The sequence below is a fragment of the Odocoileus virginianus genome, chromosome 1, assembly GCF_023699985.2.
Source record: "Odocoileus virginianus isolate 20LAN1187 ecotype Illinois chromosome 1, Ovbor_1.2, whole genome shotgun sequence".
Classification (NCBI taxonomy): domain Eukaryota; kingdom Metazoa; phylum Chordata; class Mammalia; order Artiodactyla; family Cervidae; genus Odocoileus; species Odocoileus virginianus.
Genome location: NC_069674.1, coordinates 46,901,310 through 46,921,470, shown reverse-complemented (window position 1 = coordinate 46,921,470; position 20,161 = coordinate 46,901,310). Strand labels below are relative to the sequence as shown.

Sequence of the window (20,161 nt, the reverse complement as noted above, 5' to 3'; positions counted from 1 at the left end):
ACATGGATGGTTATCAAAATTTTTTACTTTTGCCAACCCCACGTAGGTGAAGTGTAGCATGTTTCAATGCATTTCAATTATTTTTAAAATTGTGTGAGGTCAAGCATTCTTCATGTGTTTAGGAGTCATTAAACTACTTTATATGGATTTTTTGTTCATATCCTTCGACCATTTTCCTACACCGGTCTGTTCTTTTCCTTATTAATTTGTAATTCTTTATGTATTAGGGAAATTAACCCTTAATGCATAATATGAAACACATATTTTTCCATTATGTAATCTGTCTTTAGTTTTGCTTACAGGGGTTTTGCTATGCTGTTTTTAAGTAATGAATTGTATCAATTTTTTCCTTATGGCTTCTAAGTTTTGCAGCACACTTAGAAAGCCCATTCCTACTGAAAAGTCATAAAAATATTCTCCTTTGGATTATTCTAGAGATCAGTCACCTATGAGCAGTGAAAAGTTCTTTTCTATGGTCATGGATTTACACCCTGGCTATCATGTGCTTCTGGCCATACCATATGCAAACAAATTTTAATTTTATAAGGTAAATTTGTATTCTGATACTCTGCCGTTTATAAAAGCACTGTCCCACGACAGTCAGTGAGACAGGCAGTGCAAGACTTATCTGTCTTGTTTTATAGAAGATAGCTTCCCAAGCCAACACCCAAAGAGGTTAATCTCCCATCCACATCCACACAGTATGGTCCAGACTCACACCGAGGACTCCGGAAGCTCTTCTCTCCTCTCCCCTCCACTGCCTCTCTTTAGAAAAGGACGTCTATACTCACTAAAATCTTAAAAGACATCGCCAAAGGCATTTCTAAATAACTTCAAAAGAATGTGAACAACTTTTCTATTTAAAAGACAGCACTGGACTTCCCCAGAGGCGCAGTGGATAAGAATCTGCCTGCCAACTCAGGGGATACAGGTTCGACATGCCAGGAGCGAGGACGCTCGTGAGCCACCGCTATGGAGCCTGTGCTCCAAAGCCCGTGAGCGGCAACGACCGAGCCCAGGGGCTGCAAGTACTGAAGCCCACACACCTAGAAGCCTGTGCACTGCGACGAAGAGAAGCCCCCACTCGCCACAACTAGAGGAAGCCCACACAAAGCAAAGAAGACCCCGCACAGCCAAAATATAAAATAAAAATTTTTTAAAGGCCTTGAATGCCATGCCAAGGACTTAAAAAAAAAAAACAACCTACAGTATTATTTAAATGGGCCACACAGTGATCCAATTCAACAGTGACTCATCCTCAAATGCCCATGCCAGTGTTATCAAGAACAGGCAGAATTCCGTGTTCCTACAGTGTGCCTATATAACCCTGCAAAATTTAATGAAAATTAAGAGATGTAAATGTCCCCAGATCCCAAGGCTTCTGAGTGGATCATCAAGAGCAGCGCTTCTCATTTTGTGGTGAGTTATACTTAAGCTATGGAGGGCTCTTTTCAAATGATACATATCCCAGCCTTCTCATCACCCATCCCCCCCAAGGGTATCCCCCCCAGGAGCATATCACTTGCCCCCTCAAGTGTACTGATGGTAGAAAACTTTTGAAAACCACTGTCCAGAGCACAGGGTCTGTATCTGCATAGTTCCTATCTACCACACGGCCTTGGTTCTCCCACCAGCCTGGACTCTTCTGCCATAGTGTCCAGCTGCCCTAATCAGGTCAGTTCTGAAATTCCCCCCTCAGGTCCTTAGTACCTTTTGTTTCCTCTGACACCCGCCTCACCACCTTCCCTCCCCAGCCCACCAAGACGGCTCCTTCCCACGCTGCAGGTATTGGTTTAAATGCTACCTCCTCAGGAGGCTTTCCTGACCGCCCACTAAAGCAAATTCCCCCCAGTAACGCTCCATCGTTTTATTTTCTCCTTAGAACGTGTCAGTCTGTATTATTTTTATCTATTAATTTATTTCCTTGTTTATTGTCTGTCCTCTCAAAAGTCCCACAAGGGCAGGGACCTTGTCCATGTCATTTACACTCCATAAGCCTAGCATGGAGCAACACTTCTGGCATATAAGTGCCCGTTAAAATATGGGTCAGTTACACTTGACTGAATTAGTCCTAGCTAATTCTCTCCATTTCTGCATCACCATCAAGTTTTTAAGCAGCCCCAACCACATGGGCTGGGAGGATGGACATTGGACAACTTGCCCAGCCCCTCCCGTTGGCCATCTCTGCTCATGATTCCTCAATCATTTTGGGAAAAAAGAAAGCAATTTAGCAAGCAACTGACTAGGGTGGAATGCCTTGAAGATCACACGCCTTCCTCCATTGTTTTCTCTTTTTCCTTCTGGTCTAATTCCACTGGACTGTGGCAGATGAGACAGGAGAATGGTGTTAAAGTCACACTATTCACCAACTAAAAATAACTGACTGTTAATGATGGGGCCAGACACTGTGTGAAGAACGCAATATGAATCATCTCATCTAACGCTCAAGATAGCCCCCAGGCAAGTCTCACTAACCTCAGTTTTACAAATAATGAAAAAGTGTGCAAGGTCATAGAGCTAGTAAGTGAAGGAGCCAGGACCCAAACCCAGCTAGCCAGACCCAGGAAAGCCTCGTCCTCCCCACACAGTATCCCCTATATCTAACACAGCATCCAAGTTACATATTTAGAAATAAATGCTAAAAAGAGAGCAATGAGAGGAGAATACTAACCAATAAATAGACTTACTTATGTGTCAAATGCTTCAGGGATGTGGAGATTGGGGGCAGGGTTCTGTCTGTACATGAACTGGGAAAGTTCACAGCCATACTTCTAGAAATGATTTTTTCATTCCCAGAAAGGAAGTAATATTGAGACAAGTGTAGTGTCTTCCTCTGAAAGACCTCTTATAGGGTCATTAACTATAAAAGAGGACCCCTGAGAATAACTACAGGGCAGCAAGGATCCAATTCAATGAGCAATTACTGAAACCCACTATGTGAGAGTTCTAGGTTTGGTCCTGACAAGGGCTGTTTTTAATGGTTAAGGCACACGCCCTGAGTTCTAAGATGTAAAGATGTCCAGATACAGACGTGAAACAGTCTACTTGTAATGCAAACTTCACTCTATGTGCCAAAAGAAATAGCACTGGTAACAGGGTTACAGGAAGGAGGAGAGTGCAAAGGGAGAAGCTTCATGAAGGATGGTAGGACCTGACGAGGCCTCAACACTTGCCTCAGGACAAGCAGGGAAAACAGGACCAGCCTGGGGGGATTAAGAAGTAGCACCACTTGGGAATTCCCTAGTGGTCCAGTGGTTAGGACTCCATGCTTCCATTGCAGGGAGCACAGGTTCAATCCCTGGTCGGGGAACTACAATCCTACCAACTGTGATGTGTGGCCAAAAAAAATAGAAGCAACAGCATCACTTTCAGTAGACCTAAGTGTTCAGCACCCCCAGCAGTGGAGGGCCTGCATTGACAGATTATCATGAGGAGGTAAGCTGGGAAGAGCTCTAATGGGCATCCTAGAATGGGGAAGTCCTGAATGATGAGAGCAGGAACGCTGACTTCTCTTAGAAGGCAGGGATGTAGTACTCGGAAGCCTGCCATGATGGTGATGACTTATCTGGGGATGCAATGGAGGATGGATTGATAGGCTGTGAGCTTCATCAGAGAGCTGCTGGAATGTACCAACCAACAGAAGAGATCATGGACTCAAGGTGGGCAGGAGATGGCCAGGCACATTTGAAAATAACAAGAAGCAGAACCCTGAGGATTTGTTGGGGAGGGGTGAAATCATTTTGTGTGATACTACAATGGTGGACACATCATATACTTGTCAAAACCTGGAGTATACCACACTAAGAATTAAGTGAACCTCAATGGAAAGTACAGACTTTGGGTGACAATGTGTCAATACAGGTTCATGGACTATAATGACATACGTACCACTCTGATGCCAAGGCTGATAACAGGAGAGGGGAGGCAGGTAATACATAGGATATCTCTGTACTTTCCATCAGTTTTGCTGTGAACCTAAAACTGCTCTTAAAAATCAAATCTATTAGGACTTCCCTGGCAGTACAGTAGTTAGGACTCCGTGCTTCCACTGGAGGGGGTCCCAGTTCAATCCCCAGTCAGGGAAATAATACCCCACAAGCTGCATACCCCCCCTCCCCAAAAAAACAGGTTTATTAAAAAAGATGTATGGGGAATTCCCTGGTGGTCCAATGGCTAAGACTCTGAGCTCCCAAAGCAGGGGGCCCAGATTCCATTCATAGTCAGGGAACTAGATTCCATAGGCCGAACTGAAGGTTCTGCATGTTGCAAGGAAGGCACGGCACAGTGAAATAATTTTTTTTTAAAAAAAGATGTATATAACAAGAATAACTTGGAGACAGCATGATGGAAGAAGGGCATCAAGAGTGATTCACCAGCCAGGTGACTGGAAGAAGACTGGGGTCACAGGCGGAATGGGGAAGCTGGAAAGGAGGTCTGTTTTTAGAGGTGAGAACAAAGATGAGTTCAGCTGGGAACAAGCCAGGATGATGGCGGACATCCACACAGAACAGCCTTCAGGCACCTGAAGAACAGTTTGGGGCTCAGGCAAGAAAAGGGTAGAGCATGCAAACCGGAAACAAAAGTAAGCACTACATGTTCCTCTTTTATTTTTTTTCCCCATTTATTTTTATTAGTTGGAGCATGTTCCTCTTTTAAAGTGATAAATTGTCTTTCAAAAAGGAAAATCATTGCAACACACAGGAAATAGTCTTCCCACTTGCCACTCTGTCGCAAAGAACTCTTGCTGAGAAGGCAAGTTTATCTACAAAGGAATACAGCAGCACCAGGGGTTGTGATACACTAGTCACTTTCAACTCTGCCCAAAGTGACATCAGTCCAGATGGGAAGTCATCTGAGGGAGAGAAAGAGGGAGATTTCACTTTTAAGCAAACAGTGTCCCCCTAACAAGGTTTTCCAGGTGGCACCAGGTGGTAAAGAACCCACCTGCCAATGCAGGTAGACCTAAGAGACCTGGGTTTGATCCCTGGGTCGGGAAGATCCCCTGGAGAAGGAAATGGCAACCCACTCCAGTATTCTTGCCTGGGAAATCCCATGGACAGAGGAGCCTGATGGGCTGCAGTCCATATCATCACACAGGGTATCAGACATGACTGAAGCAACTTAGCACGCATGACCCCCTATCAAGAGGAGGAAGGACAGTGTGAATGCCAAACTGCCTGACTCCCAACCTTATTCTGCCCCTTGCCTGGGGAGATTGTTTCACATCTCTGTGCCTCAGTTTTATCATCTGTGAAATGGGGATAATGGCCTGTTTCATGCATCAGCTGTAACGATCACATGAGTAAATGTGGAGCTCAGCTACTGCATCAGCTACTGTCACTGATCATTACTTTCTAGAGTTTTCTAAGACCCCTGAGGGAGAAAATGCTGAGGTCTCTTCCTGATTATCACAGAGCAACTGTGCCTTTTTAAAAATATCCCCTTCAAGTATCTGGTTTGTGAGATGGGACAGGAATATTTACAGAAGCAGAACATTTGAAGTCTATATGCTCTGAAACAGCCTACACAATGAAGTGCACACCTTGGCCCTTGCCTGTGGCACAAACTTACCCACAGTTTCCTGGCACTGGCCTTGGCCCAAGAAGAATGAGATAACACATAAAGTTATTATGTGTTAATAACTGTTAATAGTGGGTAAAATGCCAAAAATAATATTCCTTAAACTAGATGCCCAAAGCACTGACTGCAATCCAAAGCATCTGACTAAGATCTGTCCACAGATTAAGTCTGGCAAAGGTCTCACCTCAAACAGAGGTCACATTTTTTCAAGGTTTCCCAACCATCAGGGAAAAGTGCTGGCTACAAAAAGCCAGCATCGGGTCTGCACTTCCCCATAAAAGGTAAAGCTGATCTTCCGGCGTAGGAATTTTCAGGTGCACCTGGGCAGAAGCAGTCCCAGTTCTCAGGGTCCGATCACGTACAGAGCCGACAGAAAGGCTCCACATCCCCTGCTTTGACACTAGAATCTAGAATCTAGGGCTGTGGGAACACCTGCCTCCTCCTCCGCGGTCCCAAATGCCAGTGTACAGTAAACAGGGCTGTGGTGTCAGTGAGGCAGGGGAGGATAATGATCAGTCATAGAAACCTCCTTCCTGCGTGCTGCATTCATAATCTCTGAAGAGCAGCAGGTCCCTACATACAATGCCCCCTGTTCTGTTCTGCACTTTGAGCCCTTAGGGTTTGTAAGTCTGAGAGGAACCAGAGAGCATCCTTAGTCATAAAGATAAAGAGCAGGCCCTGCAGCTCCTGGGTCAGGGAGCAGGGTGAGGGGCAGGGCTGAGAGACCAAGAGAGGGACCCAGGGGACGGTGGAAGATCAGGGGGCCCACAGTGACGGCTCTACTCGCCGAGTAAGGTCTTCTGAACCAGCAGAGCACATGGTGGGGTACATTTCTCAATCAGTCAAAGACTTCCCCATCAATATGGAGAAATGGGCTTGGACTTCTCTGGCGGTCCAGTGGGTAAGACTCTGAGCTCCCAATGCAGGGGCCCCGGGTTCGATCCCTGGTCAGGGGACTAGAGCCCACATGCCACAACTAAGAGTTCACAATGAACAACTATTGATTCCCACATGTCACAATTAGAAGATCCAACGTGTCGCAACGAAAACCCAGTGCAAACAAATATTTTTTTAAAAATCTCAAGTATGTGTATATATATTTTAATATCTATAATTTTGGTTTTGACATTCAATCTTTATTCTAAGTGGCATTTACTTTTCTGAATGGTGTGAGGCTTGGATCTCATTTTTTCCTAACTGGACCGATAACGGTCCCAATAAACTTTACTACAGTAAATTTAATCACATGATGAATTCCTATCTTGACAAGGGAACTAGTTCTGACTTGCTACTCCTGGTCTGAAGTAACATATTTTGATGTCCAGTTGAACAATACATTTCAGAATATATTGCCTAGTAGTACAATGTATTGATATTATCCCAGGAAAACTTTATCAATTTGTAAAAATTAAGTGACTTTAAAGTGCTGGTCTAAACTAACAGCAGGTTCATGACCTATTAGTCTTATTTAGTCACTGGAGCATCGAGCTTTGGCCTGACTTCCCAGTGATTCACACCCTACATGGAAATCTCAGACTTCGTGGAATTTCACTTGAATTTACAAATCCCTCAGCAATAACTGTCCAACACTACAATTCGATCAAGAGGCCTGAACAGCATCCTTGTGCCTTAACCAATACATGTTCTGACTCCTTCCTTGCTTTCTCTCAAAACAAGTTTTATCCTCCTGGCTCTTATCGTACAGTGTTGTAGATTCCCATCTTAAATCACTGCAGAGTGGTTCAGCTAACAAGATGACATGCCAAAAGATGATGTATTTTAATAGTGCTTCCAGGAAACTTTGTTGGCCTCTCCCACACTGGGGAAGAGGATGGGAAATCTGGGAGTCTTTTGGCTTTTTGTAATTCACTCACCTGGCACCACTCATTTCAAAGGGAAATACTGGGGTGTGATGGAAAGAATATGAGACTGGAAGTTAGGAAACCTGAGTTTTATAGTCCCCTTTCTACTTCTAAGTAGCTGCATAGCTCAGATTAAGCTATTCCCTTATTTGTAAAATTAGATTATAGGAATAGAATAGTAGAATAGTCATTACCAAATTTTCTTTCTACCATGAATGACCCTTTAAGAATCTAAAGTAAGGACCTCCCTGGTGGCCCAGTGGTTAAGACTCTGCACTTTCACTGTAGGGGGCACAGGTTAGATCCCTGGTCAGGGAACTAGGATCCCATATCCCATGCAGCCAAAAAGAGAATAAATAAATGAAAAAGTATTTTTAAAAAAGAGAATCTAAAGTAAGCTTTGGATTCTCACCTCTAGAATAATATACTCTTGTACAAGAGTATGAAATCATATGTTTTCAGGGAGTTTACAGACTCCCTAAAGCCTATCTCTGTATTCCCAGGGTCAAGATCACTGAGACCTACCACAAAGTTCTAAAAAATAACACAGAATACAACAGAAATGTATGTAGAATCAGAAAACCTTAAGCAAAGTTGAATCATTTCCAGAACTAAAAGCATCTTCTCCTCCTCAGAGACTGAGAGGAGGAAGTGGTTTCTTAGGGTAAAATAAATGAAAATGCCAATTAAGGGCTGCCCTTGATTGAGGTCTGGCTAGGCCCTTTACCTACATTCACAGAGGGCTGGCTGAGAGAACCCATTCCAGAGCCAGGCTGCCTTGTTCAAATCTCAGCTCCATCGTTTATTAATTGACTTAGGCTTTGTGCCTGTTTCTTCTTCTGTTATTGAAAAGGAGAGAAGGGAAGAAAAAAAAAGAAAAAATAGGGCAGACAAAAAACAATACATATCTCAAGGACTGTTAATATACATACGGTACTTGAAATCAAGCCTGCCAGACACTAAGCCCTAAATAACAATTCCACATTATAGAAATCTGGAACACATTTGCTGGGTGGTTAAGATCTTGAGCTGAAGAGTTTAAGGAAGCCATAGATATCTTGATAACTCATTTTCCCTCAGATGGAAACAGAAATCTGCTTCAGAGGTTTGTTATAAATGAGCCTGCCATGTTAAAAACTCTTTTCACAATGACTAGCACATAATCAGTGCTCAGTAAATGTCAGCTATTGTTATGAACAATTCTGGGAGGCAAGGATTATCAGTAGCTTTTTTTAGTTCTGAAGAAAGGATAAATCAGAAATTTAAGCGTTCTACTGACAGTACTTCAGTTAGTAAATGATTATCCCCAAATTCCAACTCCAACGAATCTGAAACCAGAAGTTGTAACCACTATCACACACAACCCCTTAATTTGAACAGGGCTTAGAGAACAGAAAAGCTGATTCATACCTACTAATTTTAACGGGGGGGGGGGGGGGCTGTTGGTGATAAGAGTCTTTTATCCAAAATGCAGGGTATTTATTTTCCAGGGAGGTCAGTCATGACTGGCCAAAAGCCCTCATTTGCTACTCTTAGAAATGGAAGCCTGGAAAGGCTGGACCCTGGTCTCATAGATTTCAAACCCCTGGCAAGTGGTTGTTAAACCACAGCCCTCACATCAAAAGAGGAAAAAGAAGCCATTTCCCATAATAGCTGAACAAACAAACTGAGTTCTCTAAAATGCAAGTAGAGACCCTAAGGCTTGGAAAAGTATTATTAAGAATGCTCCAAAATGACATAGAAATGCCGCAGTAGAACACAACATTAGTCTTTAAACAACAAACTTTTTTTTTTTTTAAACAACAAACTTCTATGCAGGCAGGAATGAAGGTGTTTACGTCTGTTGCCAATAGCAAGCTCCAGGAGGCCTTCCCCTAAGTAAAATAAGAGGAAGTTCCCACCACAGCCCACTGTTGCAGGAGGAGAAGCAGACTCTCCAGTCAGTCAAGAGACCCCTGGTGAAGGGTGGTGTCACCTGAGAGTCACCCCACTCCTCCAACACCAGTTTCCTCCCTAGTGATATAGTCACCTCGGAAATGAGAATGAAATAGACCAGTGGGAGAAACAGGGTGGTCCACTGAAATACAGGTCAGTGCTAATCACCTTTCTTCACATCTTCTATATATTTACTTCTGGGTGTATTGTATTTTTTGACTTTTTTCAAAACAGTCCCATTAGTCAATCTTAAATCTACCATGCCTTTAAAAAAAAGGAGGGGGGGGTGCAGTGCTTAGAACTAGGCATCACTGATCACTGGAAGGGATGGTGGAAACAGCAGAAGCATCTCATTCCACTGCATCCTTGGAGCTTGGTCCATCGGATGGAGTAGCCAGTTCCCCCCTGTGGCTGCATTCATCCCTTCCACCCAGCCCACTTCCAGGGGCGAAGAGGGACTTTATGCATTCCCAGCCTACCCCCACTCCCATGCCCCTAGAGGTGTGGAGAAGGCTGCGGACGGAGGGAGTCAGAAGTCCACCACAGTCTAGGCCTGTTTCCGCTCTCACTAGCTGGATGACTCTGCTCCCTGGGGCCTTAGTTTCCCAGCCTTAAAATGAGAGGTTTGAAGGAGATCACATGAAAGCCTCCTGCCTGATCTAAATTTCTAAATCCATTATTCTGATACATAAACGTGTCCTGCAGAAATAGAAGCCCTTACTGGCAAGCAGGACTTGTGGTTCTACGTCCCCCTGACCCTTCCCCTCAATCCCCCGCGGACCATCTTACCCAAGTATGATACATCAGAACTGAAAAACAGGCTGTTGCTTTCCTGTGGCACCAGACCTAATAATCAGTCAAACGTGGATTTTCACTCGGGCCTTTTCCCTCAATCCCACAATCCCACGAAAACCCCCTGCCTACCCCTCCCAGTTTCTAAACTCAAAGCCATCCTTTTGTGAATTAAAAATGCCCACCCCAACCCGGCCTGGTGTAAGGTGTCTCAGCACATTTCCCGCGCCCCGCCCCCCCTCCGCCCCCCCCGCCGGCGTCCAGGATTCCACCTCTGCCCCACCTTCTCCCCGGAGTGTCTTTTTAGCCGGATCAATTCGATCCGTGCCCTCCCCTGGCAAACCAGCCGACCGATTCCTCTTCCCCGGCAGGAAAGGAGGCAACGCCCGGCTCCAGCCCCAGGAGACCCAAGCATCTTCCCAGCCCGTAGGGAGAGGCACCTGGGCGCAGAGGAAAGGGCCCCAAGCCTCCGCGAAGGAAAGGAAAGGGCGGCCGGCTCGTCCCTGGTCGCGATCCCCACCCGGCGGCGCGGGGGAGGCCTTCCCGGCAGATTGCCTGTCACTTACGGGCGGCACCTCCAGGCAGAGCCGGGCAGAGCAGGACCAGCGGGCCAGCGGGTGGCGGAGTTTGCTGACTCAAAGGCGCGGCGGCGGCGGCGAGCGCCTAGGAGCGCACACGAGCGCAGCCCCGCGCTCCCCGTGCACGTAGCGGCCCCGCGCCCGCGCTCCACGCCCGCTCTCGCGGCCACCGCACCGCCCAACCCAGGTACGGCCCCGCGGGGCCTGCCCCTCCCTGCCACGGACCTGGAAGCTCTCCTCTGCCCCCGGGCTGGGGAGAGCTGTGCGGCCGCTGGGGGGCGCCACTTGAGAGCCACCAGGAGCTTGCAAACCCCTCCCCGCCCCCTTAGTTACTTATGGAGAGGATGGTTGAATGGGAAGAGTTATGGACTGATAATGGTACAATGTCAATGGTAGAACCTAGGTGGTGGGCATATGGGTGTTTACTGAAAAATTCTTTCAGCTTTTCTGTATGTTTGAATTTTTTCACAAGACATCCTGGGGGGAAAGAAATGAGGTCTGTCAAGGTGGCTGAATCAGTAAACCGTTTTCCAAGTGACATTTTGGGTTGCATCTGACCCACTTGTTCTCGTGGAAAGCCGCAATAATCACTTAAACCGCTAATGGATGACTACATGAAAGAATAACAAAGGCAGTGTTTAAAAAAAAATCCATTGAGCAAATGTTAAAGATTTTACTGGTTTTATTCAAAGATTCATGACTAGTAGGCATCCAATTTAGCAGATAGGAAGAAGCGCTAAGGAGTTGTACAAAATAAAAGGCTCTTACAGACATAAGGTGGGGAGACAAGGAAGGCATCCTAGCAAAAATCGGATTGGTCATGGCAAGATCACTTTTCTCTAGGAGAAGATAGGGGTCTATCAGAGAGACAGTCACACTGCTGACCAGGTTGATACTGAGTTCCCGTTTTGTGATGTCTCATCAGATGCCCATAATGGTAAAGAACCCAACTGCCAATTCAGAAGACATAAGAGAGCAGGTCAGATGCCTGGGTTGAAAAGGTCCCCTGGAGGAGGGCATGGCAACCCACTCCAGTTTTCTTGCCTGGAGAGTCCCATGAGCAGGGGAGCCTGGTGGGCTACAGTCCATGGGGTAGCAAAGAGTCGGACATGACTGAAGCAACTTAGTACACCCTGTAAGTGTTCACCGTAAGTGACTCCATTCTGGGCCTATTTTCTTTCTTGTAATAGGAGTCTTGGTTCAGTTCAGTTCAGTTCAGTCGCTCAGTCGTGTCCAGCTCTTTGTGACCCAGTGAATTCCAGGATGCCAGGCCTCCCTGTCCATCACAAACTCCCGGAGTTTACTCCAACTCATGCCCATCACTTCGGTGATGCCATCCAGCCATTTCATCCTCTGTCATCCCCTTCTCCTCCTGCCCCCAATCCCTCCCAGCATCAGGGTCTTTTCCAATGAGTCAACTCTTCGCATGAGGTGGCCAAAGTATTGGAGTTTCAGCTTCAGCATCAGTCCTTCTAATGAACATCCACGACTGATCTCCTTTAGGATGGACTGGTTGGATCTCCTTGCAGTCCAAGGGACTCTCAAGAGTCTTCTCCAACACCACAGTTCAAACTCATCAATTTTTCGGTGCTCAACTTTCCTCACAGTCCAACTCTCACATCCATACATTACCACTTGAAAAACCATAGCCTTGACTAGATGGACCTTTGTTGGCAAAGTAATGTCTCTGCTTTTTAATATGCTATCTAGGTTGCTCATAACTTTCCTTCCAAGGAGTAAGCGTTTTTTAATTTCATGGCTGCGATCACCATCTGCAGTGATTTTGGAGCCCAAAAAAATAAAGTCTGACACTGTTTCCACTGTTTCCCCATCTATTTCCCATGAAGTGATGGGACCAGATGCCATGATCTTAGTTTTCTGAATGTTGAGCTTTAAGCCAACTTTTTCACTCTCCTGTTTCACTTTCATCAAGAGGCTTTTTAGTTCCTCTTCACTTTCTGCCATAAGGGTGGTGTCATCTGCATATCTGAGGTTATTGATATTTCTCCCGGCAATCTTGATTCCAGCTTGTGCTTCTTCCAGCCCAGCATTTCTCATGATGTACTCTGCATATAAGTTAAATAAGCAGGGTAACAATATACAGCCTTGACATACTCCTTTTCCTATTTGGAACCAGTCTGTTGTTCCATGTCCAGTTCTAACTGTTGCTTCCTGACCTGCATACAGGTTTCTCAAGAGGCAGGTCAGGTGCTCTGGTATTCCCATCTCTTTCAGAATTTTCCACAGTTTATTGTGATCCACACAGTCGAAGGCTTTGGCGTAATCAATAAAGCACAAATAGATGTTTTTCTGGAACTCTCTTGCTTTTTAGATGATCCAGCAGATGTTGGCAATTTGATCTTTGGTTCCTCTGCCTTTTCTAAAACCGGCTTGAACATCTGGAAGTTCATGGTTCACGTATTGCTGAAGCCTGGCTTGGAGAATTTTGAGCATTACTTTACTAGCGTGTGAGATGAGTGCAATTGTGCAGTAGTTTGAGCATCTTTGGCATTGCCTTTCTTTGGGATTGGAATGAAAACTAACATTTCATAATTTAAACACAAATTTTCCCACTAGACACAGCCAGCCCTGTTGATCATTCAGGCCATTCCAGACTTACCTGAAAATATCCAAGTCTATATTCCACACTCAAATTGGCTTAACTTAAGAAAACTTCTAAATCTACAATGTTGTGTCTTAACACCTTGGATCCTAATGATTCATTGCTGAATCTTGGATCACTTGTATTTAATTTCCTAAAATTGCAACCCAGCTATAACACACAAGTAAATGTAAATATGATCACTTCTGAAAATCAAGTTAAATTGTCTTTTTTTATTTATTTTCCCTATGCTGCACAAAGCATTGACTAGAAAACAAAATGCAGTATGTGTCTAAGATCCTAAGAGATTCTGCAGAATTAAAATATTTCTACGTTTATTATCAACAAGAGCATGATTTTACAATGTGGGCAGAGCATTAAAAAATAAAATAAAAAACCTTTGGAGAGTCTACAGGAGTCATTTAAATATCTGACTTCCACAGAAAGGAAGAATATGAAAAAAATTCAAAATAGAATAAAGCAATAATGGATTTTAACACACTCTATCAGGGTAGCTACTTGGTGGTGTTTCTAGTTTAAGAATTGTAATATACAACCTGAATCCAGGGGACTGGGCTAAGTGACCACCACGTTTTTAGATTGTGACTTTTTGTTATACTATCAGGTAAGAAACTGGACTCTCTGATTCTTAAGAAATCCTAGGATGCTAATAAAATAACCACAAAATTGCTATTAAGAAGAAATCCTCTTGCCAATCCCAATCCTACCTCAACTCTGGCTTCTAGGGTCAAGTTAACTGATTCAGACCCCAACTTTATCACCTCTCACTATGTGATCCTGGGATAATGAAACTTTCTGGGCTTCGTCTTACCATCTGAAAAAAAAAAAAAGAGAGATGATAATAATAGCACCAGCCTCGTAGGGTTGTTGTGGGGGTTAAGTGAAATATTTCAGGTAAAGCTCCTGAACTGCTCTAGAACATAGTAAGTGCTCAATAAATTTTTATTATTATAACTGTTTACAACACGATCCTCTTCTCTAATTTCTTCCATCTCCAAATGCCCTTAGTTAGACATATTAAGGAAAGCCAACTGTGTCACCTACCTCTAACTCAAGAATCAATAAGAAGACAGAGTCCATCTGTCTCCTGGGAAAATTGCAAAATGCAAAGACAGTAAAAATAGAATTTGCCTGGACTTGATCTTCTGCAGTTATAATTAACTGATACAATACAGTTGTTCTATACTATCCAAAATTTACATGAATGGTCCTGCCTTCTTGAGAAACACTGTCATGGTACATATTCATTCTGTAAAAAAGATGGTCTTAGCATTCATCAAACAATTAATAAAGAGATGTGAGCAAAATAATTTAAACAAATAATTTGGATTTTGATTTCTCATTTTACACCATCTTTTTTCAATAATATGAAGACATACTGATTAATGTGAATAAACATAATTTCTCTTGACTATTGTTAATGGAAAATTAATCAGTCAATCTAAGAAAGAAATGGAAACTTTTATTAGTGCCAAATTGAGGATTATAACCTGGAAACAGCCTCTCAGGAAACTCAGAGAACTGTTCCACCCATTAGAGGTCAAAGCATAGTTACACAGGTTTTTGAGACAGAGGGCTGTACCTTAAATGAACTAATAATAGTTTGCACAATCTGTCTCTGCAAGTACCAAGTAGTGGGTCATCATGGCGCCTTACAAGATTAAGAAGGAATGTTATCTTTAAGGAGTTGTCTTCTTGGTGCTAGGAGAATGTTATTCTTTATGATTGAGTAGGCATTTTTGCTGCTGGGGAGGTCTGGTCAATGTATAACGCAGATACACAATGCACAGTAGAGTGGGAAAAGAAGGCCAAAGGCCAGAGAAATTTTTTTATGTTTAAATTTTCCTTAACTTGCCTTAGAATATGAGCTTGTATTTCATCATAATCAATCTAATGTGTTTTTTCAAAAGACCTCTCTTATGCATCCGTCCCCCCCAAAAAAGGCTAGAAAAAAGTTTTGAGACTGCTTACTTACTTGTAAGGTAAAGGGGTTTAGACTTCTCCATCTACTCACTCCTCCATCTTCCTTATGTGTTTATTGACTACTGTTCTCTCAGTTAACACCCCAGACCTACTAACTTTGCCATTACCTTTGACCCACTCCCGTCCCCTGATTCACTCAGGTCCAAGTCCTATACATTTCTTCTCAGTTAGATCTTGGTGTTACCTTCTGCTTTCCCATTATCGTGTGTAAACCCTCAGCACAAAGTCCAGCAATAGCCTCCTTATTAAACTAAGCTGGACCCTGTGGGACTCGTTCCTGTAGCCTCTGTTTTTCTTGTTTGCAGGGAATAGACTCCAGCCTCCAAGACCTTCTTTGAGTTTCAAAGGGTAGATTGGAACAGTTGCTAATCAGGGAAGAGAGGATATGCTGAGACATGAAAAGAGATGACCTGAGGCCAGATTGAAGGAGGGCAGGCCCTGCAAACACCAAGATCCTTATTTGCAACTCCACTCTTGAACCATTGCTATAGAACTCCTCACCAAATCCTCCCAGTTTGGGTCTTTGAGGCACAAACCCTTTGTGTTCCCATTTGCCTGGCAAATCAATAAAACTATTCTTTTCTACTTCACCCAAAGCTCTGTCTCTGAGATTCGATTTGGCGCTGGTGCAGAGGCTGAGTTTTTGGCATCATTTACAGTGGCCTGATTAAGTAGTTTTCAAATATTTTTAGCAACAGGATATTTTCAGCAACAGGATATTTTCTTCACAAGAACCTCATTTATAAACTAGTGAAACCAGTATTTCGTTACTATACATTTATGAGAAGAATTCAATTTTGTAACATTAGTTTATCATACGAAGAAGGCAATGGGACCCCACTCCAGTACTCTTGCCTGGAAAATCCAATGGACGGAGGAGCCTGGTAGGCTGCAGTCCATGGGGTCGTGAAAAGTCGGACATGACTGAGCGACTTCACTTTCACTTTTCACCTTCATGCACTGGAGAAGGAAACGGCAACCCACTCCAGTGTTCTTGCCTGGAGAATCCCAGGGACGGGGGAGCCTGGTGGGCTGCCATCTATGGGTCACACAGAATCGGACACGACTGAAGCGACTTAGCAGGAGCAGCAGTTTATCATTAAAAAAAAAAAAATCAATGACTCCCAGAAGTTGCTTTGCTGAATACCAAAATCAAAAGTTTGTGAATGACTCTTGGAGTCTCCTATCAGGGTCAATATCCAATTTATTTCTCTATTCGATTGCTCAATACTGAGAAAATTCTACTCTATGCTGAGAAGTATTTGTAAATAATAAGAGCTTGGAGAGGAGTCTTGAGAGTTCCTTGGACTGCCAAGAGATCAAACCAGTCAATCCTGAAGGAAATCAACCCTGAATATTCATTGGAAAGACTGATGCTGCAGCTGAGGATTCAATCAATACTTTGGCCACCTGATGCAAAGAGCTAACTCATTGGAAAAGACTCTGACGCTGGGAAAGATTGAAGTCAGGAGGAGAAGGGAACAACAGAGGACAAGATAGTTGGATTGCATCACCGACTCAATGGGCATGAGTTTGAGCAAGTTCCAGGAGATGGTGATTAACGAGGAAGCCTGGTGTGCTGCAGTCCATGGGGTCACAAAAAGTCAGACACCTGAGCGACTGAACAACAATGAGTGGTTGCCCTATGGTTATAGTTTATACCAGAATGACTGGTCCTGCTACTCATTTATCACTTGCAAGTGAACTATCTCACCACCAGACTTCCTCTTGCAGGAAATGCACAGTCTTGGTGGAACTGTCAATCAAGGGTGGTAGGGGAGGCAGGATCTGAGACCCAAGTGAGCTAATCAGACTCTTCTGGAAATTTGAATTACGAGGGAAATAGCATCAGGTCAGGAAATTAATTCAAGTTCCCAGTGCTGGGAGTCTGGGTTCTCCCACATGCCATAACTGAGAATTTGCATGCCACAATTAAAGATCCCACACCTGAGACCCAATGCAGCCAAATAAATAAATAAAAGCATTGGTTTTAATGGCAGATTTTACTTCATTATTACAAACTAAAAATAACAAATTTGTTGGTTAAAACTGGCCAGAAACAAAGTGTACCATTACTGAGCATATCCTGGACATGAATCCAGGCCTGAGTCATCTAACTTCTAGGCCTTTGAATCACCTTTGCAGTATGGTGTAATTACCACCAACCTCAACCAAAGAGCCAGTGGAGAAGTCCGTCGTCTTGGATGAAGCAGTTAGAGGTTCCTGTCTGCACTTATGGTAGCCTTTATTTTACATCTGTGGCACTACTTCTGGATCATGGGTGCATTACAGCCAATAGCCATGTCGAGATAGTAGAGTGCAGTGGTTAGGGCTCCAGAGTCAAAGATTCAGTTCTAATTCTAAAGCTCTTACTTGGTAGCCAACTGACCTCAGGCAAATCATTTGATCTCTCCCAACCTCAATTTTCCTATCTGTGAAATAGGATCCACCCTACAAGGTTAGAACTAGGAGATAAAATATATAAATAACTTAGCCCAGTTCTGCAACAGAATAAAAAAGAGCTTCATAAATATTACTTAGTGTGTGGTAAAATTCATATTTTATGGCAAGACATAAAAAAAGTTTAACATAAAAAATCTCTGCCCTTTGGATTCCTCTCTCTCCCCTTTTGTGCAGTGTGTGTCTGCGTTATGCATAGACTAATCTGCCCCATTTTTTGGACATTCTCCTACTTCAACAAGACAACTCCTTAAAAGATAACGTTCCTTCCAGATATCATTAGGGGCTTAGATCAAGATGTGTAAACCATCCATAATATGCATCATTTAATGTATAGTCCTTTGTCTCAAAATATTTGTATAACTGTGCCCTGACATATATATATATATGTATATGTATATGTATATGTATATGTATGTATATGTATATATATGCTGCTGTGGTACACAGGCTTCTCTAGCTGCGGAGCATGGTCTTAGTTGCCCCACAGCATGTGGCATCTTAATTTCCAGGCCAGGGATCGAATCCACATCCCTTGCACTGGAAAGCAGATTCTTTACCACTGGACCACCATGAAAGTCCCATGTGCCCTGATAGGGGAATAGTTCTCAGAGATTTCTGAGATGTTCTTCCAGGGTTCTAGTCCTCAGATTTGGCTTGAATGAAAATTTCCCATTTCTTTCTTAGATCAACTGTTTAATTTTATATATAGATATAGATATTGATGTATGGTCTAGAAGGGCAGCCTCAAACTTCAAACAGACGCTACCCCTGAGGAGAATGACCCAACACTGCTGCCGGTCCATGTAACACCTTTGTGAGAATTTTTTTTTTTTAAGCTTCTTTTCTTCCAAATAATTTACTGCCATCTGCTGGAAAACTATCATTTTGAAATGTTAAAACTGACTACCCTGTGACTAGAAGATACCTAGCGTTGTTCAGGGCACAACCTGCAGAACTTTTCCTTGACCCTAGAGACCATGCCCTTTGTGGGTAATGACTGAACTTCTTATTCTGAGGTTTACACAAAGCAAGTTAAGTTGGCCACATGAATAAACATTAGTTTTCAATGTGTTAAAATTTAGCACATAACACATTTCAGTGTACAAAGGTGGCTGGGTGCCAAAGCAATGAGATTTGTGGGTTGTCATTGCCAGCATCAGAGACGCAAAGCTTACAAGTGCTGGGAGGGCTTAAGTAGTAGCAAGCTTGGGTATCAGATAAGACACATTTATTACCTCTCAAATTCTTCCTTTTAGGTGGCAGGAATGCAATAAATTCTTGCATAACAAAATATCACTTCTCAGTAGTCCCAGGCATCCATTTTCTTGCTTCTCTTTATGTTTCAAATATCATTTTGAAGCACCAGGAATTGGTAAGCTATTTGCAGCCATTTGCTCATAGCAGCTTAAAATATTTTTGCAACATTAATTTAAATTAAATATTAATTTAAATTTAAATTATTAAATTAAATTAATTAAGTTACATTTCTACCTATGTGGATTTAGACTCACATGGGCGAAATGTGATGCTAATTAGCAGTGAATGTTAGAACTGTGAAGAATATTGTTTGTATGAAAGTATTAAATTATATTCCATTCAGTTCAGTTCAGTCGCTCAGTTGTGTCCAATTCTTTGTAATCCCATGGACTGCAGCATGCCAGGCCTCCCTGTCCATCACCAACTCCCGGAGTTTCCTCAAACTCATGTCCATTGAGTCAGTGATGCCATCCAACCATCTCATCCTCTGTAGTCCCCTCCCGCTCCCACCTTCAATCTTTCCCAGCATTAGGGTCCATTAATTCATCCCCAAAAATCAAATTTAGAATTGCCAGTTTATTTAAATAAATTAACAAATTTTATGTTTACTAAACAGAGTTTTGTTTTATTTTTAACTTTAATAAGTGATATTGAATGTTTTCAAAGAATTAGCTTTTAAAAAACACCAGAAACATTCAATAAAAATATGTTCAAAATTTGTTCATTTTGGCTAAAGCTACACATTACTTTTAACTCTTGATCATTACTGTCAACAGAAGAAAAATTATGTAAAAAGATTCATTATGACAATAAAATTAGTGATTTAGTTAAAATAAAGTTTTTAAATATCTTTATGAACAAAGTGAAGTGAAGTGAAAGTCACTCAGTCGTGTCTGACTCTTTGCGACCCCATGGACTATACAGTCCATGGCATTCTCCAGGCCAGAATATTGGAGTGGGTAGCCTTTCCCTTCTCCAGGGGATCTTCCCAGCCCAGGGATCAAACCCAGGTCTCCCGCATTGCAGCCAGATTCTTTACCAGTTGAGCCACAAGGCGGGGAGGGATCTTTATGAACAAAATACAATAA

General features: G+C 43.0%; 1 protein-coding gene across 4 annotated transcripts in view; it reads right to left on the bottom strand.

The window, feature by feature from the left end:
* Positions 1–10,947, bottom strand: part of SNX10 (sorting nexin 10) — a 65,707-nt gene extending 54,760 nt beyond the window's left edge. Inside the window, exon 1 of one of the 4 annotated variants that reach the window (XM_020915742.2) lies at positions 10,736–10,947. The gene's annotated coding sequence lies outside the window, so the exon portion shown is untranslated. The other 3 variants (XM_070467736.1, XM_070467732.1, XM_070467733.1) reach the window with 3 other exon arrangements.
* Positions 10,948–20,161: the final 9,214 nt, after the last annotated feature.